Source organism: Halyomorpha halys, unplaced genomic scaffold (assembly GCF_000696795.3).
Source record: "Halyomorpha halys isolate HHAL.00 unplaced genomic scaffold, Hhal_1.1 Scaffold222.1, whole genome shotgun sequence".
Classification (NCBI taxonomy): Eukaryota; Metazoa; Arthropoda; class Insecta; order Hemiptera; family Pentatomidae; genus Halyomorpha; species Halyomorpha halys.
Genome location: NW_027115668.1, coordinates 625,006 through 637,006, shown reverse-complemented (window position 1 = coordinate 637,006; position 12,001 = coordinate 625,006). Strand labels below are relative to the sequence as shown.

Sequence of the window (12,001 nt, the reverse complement as noted above, 5' to 3'; positions counted from 1 at the left end):
GATAGGATGAGCCTTGTCCGTGTAGCCTCTTATGAGTATGGCCTGAGTCTTGGCTGCTGCCATACTCAACTTCCTCCTCACGCACCTCTCTCCTACGAGACTGGCTTAATATATCCTCACATTTCCCCAAAGATCGATTAATTCTGCTCGGGTTCATCCTAGCCTCCGCCTTATGTACATTTCCAGCTCATCTATTTCTCTATATAGTTCTCTGGCAAATCTCATCCTATATCTCTCTTAACTTTACATGGCTCTTCAAGATCTTCCTCGCTATTCCCAAAAGTTTCCTTAAGCTAGAAAGCGAAGCGATCTCCACTCCATACAGAATAACCGGTTTGACAACCGTGTTATAGTGTCGTATCGATTCTCTTATGGACAGACCCTTTTTACAGCATAAGCTACTGGTGGCAAAGCTGAGTCCTTCCATCTTGACCAACCTCTCCTCCATACCCTTTCTCTCGGACCCATTACTACGAAAAATTCCCCCTAAATACTTGAAGCTGTTTGTGATCCTGGCTTCCCCATACATTGTTTTAACCGTTTTTTCGATCTGTAGTCATCAACCGTTTTTTCGAACGACTTTTGCAAGCACCTCTTCAGTTTCCTTTAAAAATTCTGTGCCCCCATAATCCATTACTTCTGTATCTGTGAATCTAGTCTCCTTCAATGCCAAAACCGATATATTCAGTTTTTAGAACTCAGATGTGACCTCTTCGCTTCTCACCGTCGAGCACCCTGGAAACCAATCTCCTGACTTGTCATTCAGGATATTTTCCGTGTGAAGTCTCTCATGATAATATAGAAGTTTTTCAGTCAGGTTGCCCCGACAAGATATGACTCAGGTCCAGAGGGTTTCGTTTTAGTTCCCCGATACCTAGCCTTTATTGGTATAGGGTAATCCAGCCGTACCACGAGCAGGCACGATTCCCAGAGAGCTTTATTATTATTATCTTTTCCGGTTTTTTTCGCTATTGCGTATCTGAGTATCTGCGGTAGGGAATCAAGAAGTCCAACCACCTTCATATTTTGTTTATTTATATATCAATTTGTTTTTAAATATTTAAAAACTTTCGAACGTGACAACTTGGAGATGGAGCAAAAATAATAACGAAAGAAATGCAATGCTTTCGCAACCCCAAATACAGGTAACATTGGCAAACAAGGCAAAGATGTCTGCCTTCTATTTTATAGTGCTACAACACACGTCAGTGAGCATCGGGCTTGTATTATTTTGGATCATAGAATAAGGTCACCTTTGCATTTAAAATTCTATTTCGGATGATTCTCCGGTATTTGCGATTGAATCTGACAGATGTGTGTAATCAAGGCTCATTTTGGAAGCTGGTATTTCCAGAATTGAACAAAAATACTACTGTGTAATGGTATGCAACATTTTCGCCTTGTACCAAATAAATTCCATGGGAGCACTGGGACAACCTTGGTTTTTAATTTTCTTTAAAAAAAATAGTGTGACTGGAGCGTAAATCTCGAACATACATATGGCTATGTTTATTTTTAATTACTTGATTTAAATATTTTATTTATACTATAAGTCATCAAATATGGCATTGTACATATTATATATTGAATTTATCTAATTCCCTCTATTTAATTAAATTACTTGGTAATTTTCAACTTCTCTATACCGATTATAAAAGAGTGAATCCGACTTACCTCGGATATTTGCGACGAAGTTATTCCAATCAAAGGGACTTCATGGTAAGGAATGCAATTATAAATTTAAACGGGTATCTGGGGGAAAATTTCGGCCGGAGGCATTGGCCCATCAGTGTCAATAAATTGGAACTTATTTGATTAGTGATACTTCCCCATCGACCAGGGCTCCCTGCCGGACGGTAAGAGAAATATACCCGTAGCCCGCTATGAAAAAAAAAATCTCAGAGCGGGTGTTACTAAGTAAGAAATACGATGGCCGTATTTCCTGTTGTGATTTACGATAAAAATGGCACATGGTCCTATAGTGTAACTTCGGTGCAGTCTTCTTTATAACGCCGGGCTAGGGATGGGGGTGTTATGAACTAAGCGCCTGATATACTGTTCAAGGCACCTTTATTTTTTTTTCTATCAGCTTGCTGAACCGTGACCCGTATAAATCATAAAAAACTTTCTACCTCACTGCACCATTTACTTAGGATAATAGAATAATATTTATTTATATAAACAATACATACAGGATGTACAGTACTTAAAACAAATAAATGTAAAACCTAAATTTATATTTCTATATTTAAATAAACGACTAACCTGGAATCCTCACACAAGACTGAAAAGACAGGAAACTGCACGCAGATTCCGACTACTACAGCACTTACTAGACAAACGGTCTAATCTTCCAACTCATTACAAAAGACTGATCTACATGACAATAATAAGGCCCATCTGGATATACGGAGTTGAGCTTTGGGGCTCCACTAAACCTTCGAATTCCTCTCGTATCCAATCTTTACAATCTAAAATCCTCAATGCTCCTTATTTTGTTACTAATAAAACCATCCATAAAGACCTAAATGTTCCTTATGTAACCGATCTAGCCCGAACCCGATATTATTCCTTCCATAATAAACTCCCTAACCACCCAAACCCACTCGTTTCTAACCTTGCTTCCTCTTCCATTCCTGGCAATCCTCCAAGGCGCCTGAAAAGAAGATGGCCTCGTGACCTTATATTGTAAACTGTTTTAGAGTTCTACTACTGGGTAGTTTCTCTACATCCTGTATCATATCATATGTCATTATGATCAAATTTACTGGTTGTATTTTTTTATACAGTTGTAAATATCAACAAATAAATAAAATAAAAAAAAAATTTGAATAAATTTGTATACAATAACGTTCAAAAGTCAAGATAAACTTGACCCAACAATTAGTTTTGTGTGGTTTTAATTTTTTGAAAATCTAGCACTGTACTCCACCTTTCCTTTAGTTTACATTGACAATCACCCTGTACCAAAAACAAACACTGTAACTTACCTATGACAAAAGGTTGACATGGGGCCCACTCATCAAGACAGAACGTAAAACTCTAAATTTCAGATTGAAACGATCATATCCAATACTACACAGACGTTCTAATTATAGCTCAGACAGAAACTTATACAATTACTTACTAAAACCCATATAGACTTACGCCAGCCAAATTTATAGACCTGCTAAAAAGACACAGATTCAGAGAATACGAACTTTTAACAATGTTTAAGACTGGTAAAAAAACTCACCACTCTACGTTTCGAACAAGACTATTCACACCGACCTACGCATTCCGACTGTAACGGACCACATTCATACGAGTTACAAACGGTTTCACAACACGCTATTTGGACATTTCAATAAATTTATACGACAGATGGCAACACATGACATTCCTGAAGTAACTCAGAGAAGGCTGAAGAGGAGTTGGATAAGGAACTCCTGGCGTAATCAAATAATTTACTTAACGTCCGTCAGGAGGATGCCCCACTGGGTGCTGCCTCCCTCATGCCAACTCGCAGATTTACAGTTGTAAATAAAAAATTGTAAATGAGGTGTTTATACTTAAATATCTAGACATTAGATTAATAAGTGGAGAAGGACGTGCAGTTAGCAAAAAAACAAATAAACAAAAAATATTTATTCTTGCCGACGTTTGATCTGAATTTCAGGTCTTCCTAAGGGAATATGTGCAGAGATTCTGGCTGAGCTCAAGCCCAAATTTGCCGTGGTTATATAAGGCACGAAGATGCGAAAAGGCATGAACTCAAATTTGACAATTTTTTAAGAAACTGAAAAATATGATTAATTCAAGTGATTTTTTCTAAGAAATTTTATTGGGTCAGTAGGTTTTTTAACCATATCAGCCATATATATGCCTAATATGGTTATGCTAATCCCAATATCTAATTTTAAAAAATAAAAGGGTTGGACATAACCCATTTCGTAAGGAAAACCGAAAAAGAATTAATAAACAATAAAAACTGATGATTTTTATTTATTTATTTTTAAATACTATTATCACACTATTATATTATCATACGGGTATCCGGCTTGCTACCGGTGCATTCAGGACCAGTCCCATTCTCAGCATAATAATGGACTAAGCATGTTTTAATTTTAGTTTTTCGAAGATCCATTTAATCCAAAGTGGTTGTTTTAGTTTATGTATAATTTTTAATTTTGAAAGGTGAAAATATTTTTAACAAGAATAATAATAATAATAAAGGCTGTACAGTATTGGACTAAATGTTTTATTTATTTAATAATTTATTTATTGTTATTTACAACTGTATACAAATATATACAACAAGTAAATTTGCTGTAGGTGACATAGTGACATGATACAAACGTGTGGAGAATCGACCCACTGATAGAACTCCAATAACATTTCTAGAGAAGAAGATCTCTAGGCCATCTTTTTTTCAGACGCCTAGGAGGATTATTAGGTAATGAAGGAGAAGCCAGGTTAGAAACAAGTGGATTTGGGTGGTTGAGAAGTTTATCATGGAAGGAATGGTATCTGGTTCGGTGCAAATTGGCAACATATGGAACATTGAAGTCGTAATGGATGACTTGATTTGTGACACAGTAAGGAGCATTAAGGATTTTATGAAGGATTTTGGACTGTAAGGGTTGGATTCGGGAGGAAAAGGAGGAGGAGCCCCAAAGCTCAACTCTTTATGTCCAGATAGGCCTTATAATAGTCATGTAGATCAGTCTTTTGTAATGGATTGACAATTTAGACTGTTTGTTTAGTAAATGCTATAATAGTCGGAATCGGCGAGCAGTTTCTTGTCTTTTTAGTCATGTATGAGGATTCCATGTCAGCCGTTTGTCCAGATGTAGGCCTAAGTAACGGATCTGTTCGACAGTAATAAGAGGGGTATTATTAAAGGATACTGTAGGGCAAGAAGTCATGTATTTACGACGAAGGATAAATGTGATTTGGTGGGATTTATTGGAATTAATTTTAATCCTCAAGTTTTGGCACCATTCTTCAAGGGTGGTGATGTGGGATTGGAGGGTTTGGGATACAATGTTAGGATCATTGTTCACTGACAATATGATAACATGTGTCATCGGCATACATGGTGAGGATAGTGTTAGGATGGGTTGGGATGTTAGCTGTGAAAACTGTATAAAGGATAGAAGCGAGGATACTACCGTGAGGTAAACCAGCAGACAGACGGAATAGGTATAAACAAGCGCTGTTGTGATTTATTTGAAATAATCTGTCGGAGAGATAAGAAGGGATAATGAGGAAGTATGTAGAGCGTAGCACTAAATGTATTTTTTTTTAAATATGGCATTAGGCCACATTGATTTATGACATGTGTTATTTAACTAAACTATGCTATTTGAGGTAGTTAGAAAAATTGATCTATATTATTGAATTTTATGTATTTACGATATAGATAAAATGGGTTTCTATGAGAACATATATAGAGTATATAAAATAAACTCATCGATTAAGTGTATATTAAATATGTGTGATTCAGATGATGTTAGTTGTATTTTGTGGATAATTTTTCTCTTAATCTTATTTAAGATTGTTCATAGTGCTTTCGGAGATTTTAAATTAGGTATTTGAAAATATTTTTTGTTTTAGAAATATTTTTTGTTTACAATTTAAAGTCCAAATTTATTGAATCCCAGCCTTATTTGCACTACAGCTTAGGAGGAACCATTATTATTTATTTCAACTTCATAGGCATTGCCGTTCTTAAAATACAGTGATTAATTTGGCGAATAAGTTGTAAGATGTGTACAAAGGAATTTTTTATGGATTCACGAGGGCAATGCTTCCTCTGAGTGTATTTAAAAAAATATTTATAATACACTGATTCGCGTGCTTAAATAAGGATCTAATAGTGTTTTTCCAGGTCTTCATAATTAACTTTTGATGACGATTTCATCATCACTCTGCATTTATTAATTACTTTCATGATGTTTCAATTATGCCCGAAGAATTTCAAAGGTAATTAAAATTTTCAAGCTACAAAATTAAGCTGCGTTATATCCTAGTAAGAGGAAGTTGAAAATTGTCAATTATATCGTAGATATCTAAAGACTATTCCTCTGGTATGAGCAGGTACTGGAATTCAGGCATAGTATCCAATCAAAACCAGTCAAGTATTCAGATAGGAACGCTCCCAAGAAGCAGCTGGAATTTGTAAATTAAGGGAAGAGAAATAGCAAAAAAATAATTATTCACAAAAAGTCGTACTATCCAGCTGTATTTGGGTTGCAAAATTCACTGCATAACTAGTTAGGCAATTGTTTTTAGTTCTTATAATGCGTAGGCATATTACAGTAAATTTAAAAAGTATGATGGTGATACATTAATTTTTATTGTTTTATTCTTATAACTCTATTTTATTTTCTTAATAGATTTGATATTTGTTGTAGTGATGGATTTATACTAACTAGCTTAATCCCAATCTGAACATTTCAACTATTGATAATGAATTGAGGATATTCATGAATATTTCATCCAAACATCTCTACTTTGATACCACAAAATGTCAGCTGCGGTGAAATGTTTGAATTGCATTATTCCTAATGTGCATGCACCGCACTCAAGTTCGAAGCTGGACCACGTCACTATCCCATATGCAAATGAGTGATGCCTGTCTAAGTATATTAACCATATAACGTTACCAAATGTATATGGCTATGGACTCCGGTTATGCTCTTATCATTATTGCGGTAGCTTGTGGATTCCGATTTCAATTAATACCATCAACAGTTAAACATAATACTGTAAATGATACTGAACTGAAATGTTGATATTGACATTTAATATTATTCATGTGACTGGCAAAGTAAATACGATCAATTGAACATATTGAGGAGAGATAAACATACAGAAATGAAAAAAAAAATACAAAACAGTTTCATGAACTCATGTTAAGTATGAAAATATCATATTTTTTTGATAATGCTAATAAATACGAGGATAGACTTATTTGCCATATTGTTCTAATGAAAAAAATATTTACTAAATCCTTATTCATGTATATATCTGTTCTGTTACATATTTATTATTGTATTTTTTGACATTTTTTTTTTTTTTTTTGGTATTTGCTAATTGTGTTTAGAAGTCTTAAGTAGTTTACTTTACCATATGCGAAAATGAACTCTAAATATTAATTTTAAAGAAATAAATATTCATTGAATTTGTTACATTCTTAATTCACGTATGTAAGAGGACATATGTAAATTTAAAAAAATAACATATTTAACATTTTTTTTTATTTTAATGCCTTTTTGTATTCTTATCATTTTAGAAAACTTCTCATAACTAATTTATTAGGTACGGAAGCTATCTGACTCAAAATAACCTAAAAGTTTCATAACATAATAATATTGGTCTATTAACTTGCATCAAGAAACAAACTTGGTTCCGCGGCGGACCATCTATAATCGAGTTTCTGTTTGGAAATAATCGATAGAACCATATATTTGATTTTGATGACACAGAGATCGAGTGGATTGGTTCTTAGTTGGTCTCTTAAGGATATTATGATTTGATTCTCTGTCTCTTTGATTGGCTCTTTCAATTCGAATACGAATTGTCCGATTTGATCTGAATTTAAAGGAATGCTATGGATTAGTGTGATATGTGCCTAACAATAATTACATCAGATTCCATTGACCGCTTTCACTTATCCATGCGAATAACTTCTTTCTGAATATACCTTAATTCGATATATAATTCACTAAAGATTCGTCCCATCGATGTCATTCCTTATCTTCAAATAATTAAACATGGAATGTAGATAATTAATGATTATATAGAAATTTTCTTTGGTGGATTTCTTTAATATTTCTATCCAAAAATTCTGCTTAATTTTCCAAAACATTCAGTGGTTACAGAATAAAAATAAGTAATAAATGATCAATATTACCTAGCAAAACGTATTTTGTTCTTTAATGAACGTAGTGTTTAGGAGAGGATTTATTGTATTTTTCAATTTCTTTTATTTTTTCAAGATGTTTTACTTAAATATTTAGAATTTTGTGTTAAGATAAGTATGTCAACTTTACGTGCGATTTTACTTCCGAAATCTAATTAAAGAAAACATTTACTGTATCGTCGCTAATTTTGTCCGATTATTAAAAACTTTTAGGTTATTTCGGACAATTCGTATTCGAATTGAAAGAGCCAATCAAAGAGACAGAGAATCAAATCATAATATCCTTAAGAGACCAACTAGGAACCAATCCACTCGATCTCTGTGTCATCAAAATCATATATATGGTTCTATCGATTATTTCCAAACAGAAACTCGATTAAAGATGGTCCGCCGCGGAACCAAGTTTGTTTCTTGATGCAAGTTAATAGACCAATATTATAATGTTATGAAACTTTTAGGTTATTTTGAGTCAGATAGCTTCCGTACCTAATAAATTAGTTATGAGAAGTTTTCTAAAATGATAAGAATACAAAAAGGCCTTAAAATAAAAAAAAAATGTTAAATATGTTATTTTTTTAAATTTACATATGTCCTCTTACATACGTGAATTAAGAATGTAACAAATTCAATGAATATTTATTTCTTTAAAATTAATATTTAGAGTTCATTTTCGCATATGGTAAAGTAAACTACTTAAGTCTTCTAAACACAATTAGCAATTACCAACAAAAAAATGTCAAAAAATACAATAATAAATATGTAACAGAGCAGATATATACATGAATAATGATTTAGTAAATATTTTTTTCATTAGAACAATATGGCAAATAAGTCTATCCTCGTATTTATTAGCATTATCAAAAAAAGATGATATTTTCATACTTAACATGAGTTCATGAAACTGTTTTGTATTTTTTTTTTCATTTCTGTATGTTTATCTCTCCTCAATATGTGTAATTGATCGTATTTACTTTGCCAGTCACATGAACAATATTAAATGCCATTATTCAGTTCAGTATCATTTACAGTATTATGTTTAACTGTTGACGGTAATAATTGAAATCGGAATCTACAAGCTACCGCAATAATGAGAAGGGCAAAACCGGAGCTCCATAGCCATATACATTTGGTAACTTTATGTGGTTAATATATTTAGACAGGCATCACTCATTTGCATATGGGATAGTGACGTGGCCAGCTTCGATCTTGAGTGCGGTGCATGCACATTAGGAATAATGCAATTCAAACATTTCACCGCAACTGACATTTTGTGGTATCAAAGTAGAGATGTTTGGATGAAATATTCATGAATTCCCCAATTCGTTATCAATAGCTGAAATATTCAGATTGGAATTTAGCTAGTTAGTAGAAATCCATCGGTACAACAAATATCAAATCTATTAAGAAAATAAAATAATAATAGTTATAAGCATCGATCAATTATAAGGAATGACACTGACTTTGAATATATTAAGATTTGCATTACTTTAAAAAACTGCAAAGGTCTATGAAAACAAAATAATTAATAACAATAATATGTGTACTATTAGAATGTTGAAATGAAATGAAAAATAGTTTAATATTTTGGAACTGACTTCCTTCAGAACAACTATAAAGTTGCACAATATATTGGCCAAAAACAGTGTGGCCGCACCTTATTTTATAATTGTATATCAATAATTCTTGGTACAGAAGAAAAAAAATGCATTAAAAACAAAAGAAGAAGGTAGTTACAATATTTACAAACAATAATTGCCAATGTTCAATATTTATATTACCTAAACTATTATAATATTGGTTCAGATTGGAGAAGAAAAAGGTCGTTTAATGATTAATAATTAATGATATTAATTTTGACACCAGGAGGTTCTAATTATTAATCAGCGAAAACTAGTAAGACAATTAAATTAAAATTTGTTTAAATTTAGAAACTTAAACTGATCAATAACTGCACAAAATATCCCTCTTATTCCTTCTGATGATTAAATATTTCCTTTTTTCATATTTAACTGCGTTTGACTAATCCTTCTTTACTCGTGCTGCTTTCCCCTGGAACTCTATTCACTCTACCATAAACCATCAACTTCGTTTAAATCTGTTCAGTTCAACTACATTTTTTTTTCTCCAAACTGAATACATAATATAACAATATTGATAACAAAAATATTGAATACAAGCATATATTATTCGTAAAACTGTCAGCTACTCTTTATATATTTTTCTGTATCAAAAATTCTATATTATATTTTTCTGTATCTTTTTCGGAAATAAGTACGTTGATAAATACAAGCCCCTGAACTAAAAGATGATACTGTTATTTTTTAATTTTAAAGAAATTCATGGAAAAATTATCAACAATTATAAAGACTACGCCTGAAAAAAGAAAATTTGAGGTCTGAAACGTTATACAGTTAATAAATTAAATTTATATGAAGTTTAAGGATTTTTTTTTTTTTTTAGGAAAAGCCTTGTTAATAAATATATCAACCTTAGATAGCTTATACGATTATTTTTAAAAACTTTTTTTTAATATTGTAGACCCATGATTATATAAACTGAAATATGTTTGTTTTTATAGAAGGAATAATTATTGTGAAATAAGCCCAGAGAGTGCTGAGACAACCTGTCTAATATATCATTCATGTTTATGCAAGTTTCATAACCCGTCCATTTGTGAAATAAAAAACAATTTTATGATTCTCACCATTGGATAAGGTATTTAAAGCAATGGGCAATTCTTACGCAGGCGTACGCAATTTGGTTTTGGACAGTGGCTTAAATCATCTATACTCTATCCATGAGACAACATGTTAAGATTCATGGTACGATCTCAAAAAATTAAAATTTAAAAATAATATTTTAATAGCGAAAATTAATGTTTCATCGTTTTCTAGATATAGAAAAAAAATTTCAGTCTGTCAAAAATGTCAGAAGGGAATGATGCCATAAATAATGTCTCAATTTATGGTATTTATATTTATCTTAACTATGACAAAATTTTCTGTCGTATAACAATATTTTACAATTAATTAATTAATATGTTTATTAATTTATATTTATTATTTAATTGACATATAATTGGTACTTAAATATTACCCTAGAAACGTGTTAATTAGCTCATATACCCTACGGTTTTATTCGCTCCCGCTTATTTCTACGAAATTAAACTCTGCCCTGGATTAAATTATGCATAGGCTACTGGTCAGTGTTGTAATTAGGTATAGGTTAATTTTCCTCATTGCACCTTGTTACTCGACCCCTACGAGAGTAAATTTAGAATATAAATTAAGTATTGTTGTTCTCACAAATTCAATTAATAAAACAAATTACCTAATTCAACGTAAATACTGAATAATTGAATAATATACTCTCTTGTGTTTTTTCAGGTTGAATCGATTTGTACAATGACAAGTACATCACTGATATATTGATAAAAAGGTAAGATTATCTATAATTATGTGATAAGAAATACTTTTATTTATATTTATTGTTAAGGAGTGGGGGTAGGTCAGAGTGAATGTCATAATAAATATTAATTCATTTTCTATTCTCCAAATATTTCTTCTTCTCCCTTGATCTTTCTCTTTTGAAATATTGTTTTTACATACGCTCCGTTCTTAATTAGTAACCTTTAATGTAATTTAGTATTTAATAGTAATAAATTCTTTATTTATTCTGGTATAAGTCCATTTTAATTAAAATTCGTGGATATTTCATGGGCATTAGAGCCTATGACTAAAAGAAAATTCGACCAAATGAATTAATAGATAGAAAAAAGAAAAAAATACTATGTCATAATTAAATTATTCTAAGCCTTCAGACGAAAATAAACTTTTGTTGTTAATAAACAAAAAAAAATTCAATAAAACGTTTTTATAAATTCTGAATGTGAAAAAAACAACATAAATTTTAATACTATTGAAATTTAACGAACTTAACTCAAAACCTCATGACTACTGACAAATCCTTATGGACGGCCACTAAGAAGCTCCTTAACTTCAAAAATTTTAATCACCCTCTTCATACTGAATCACAAACATGGACTAAATCGGACGATGAAAAAACTCAGGTATTCGGTCAGCACCTTTCAAA

General features: G+C 31.8%; 1 protein-coding gene across 1 annotated transcript in view; it reads left to right on the top strand.

Moving 5' to 3' along the window:
- Positions 1-12,001, top strand: part of kek2 (kekkon 2) — a 610,704-nt gene that overhangs the window by 327,645 nt on the left and 271,058 nt on the right. Inside the window, exon 2 of the mRNA XM_067052680.1 lies at positions 11,296-11,347. The gene's annotated coding sequence lies outside the window, so the exon portion shown is untranslated. The remainder of the gene's footprint in view (positions 1-11,295; positions 11,348-12,001) is intronic.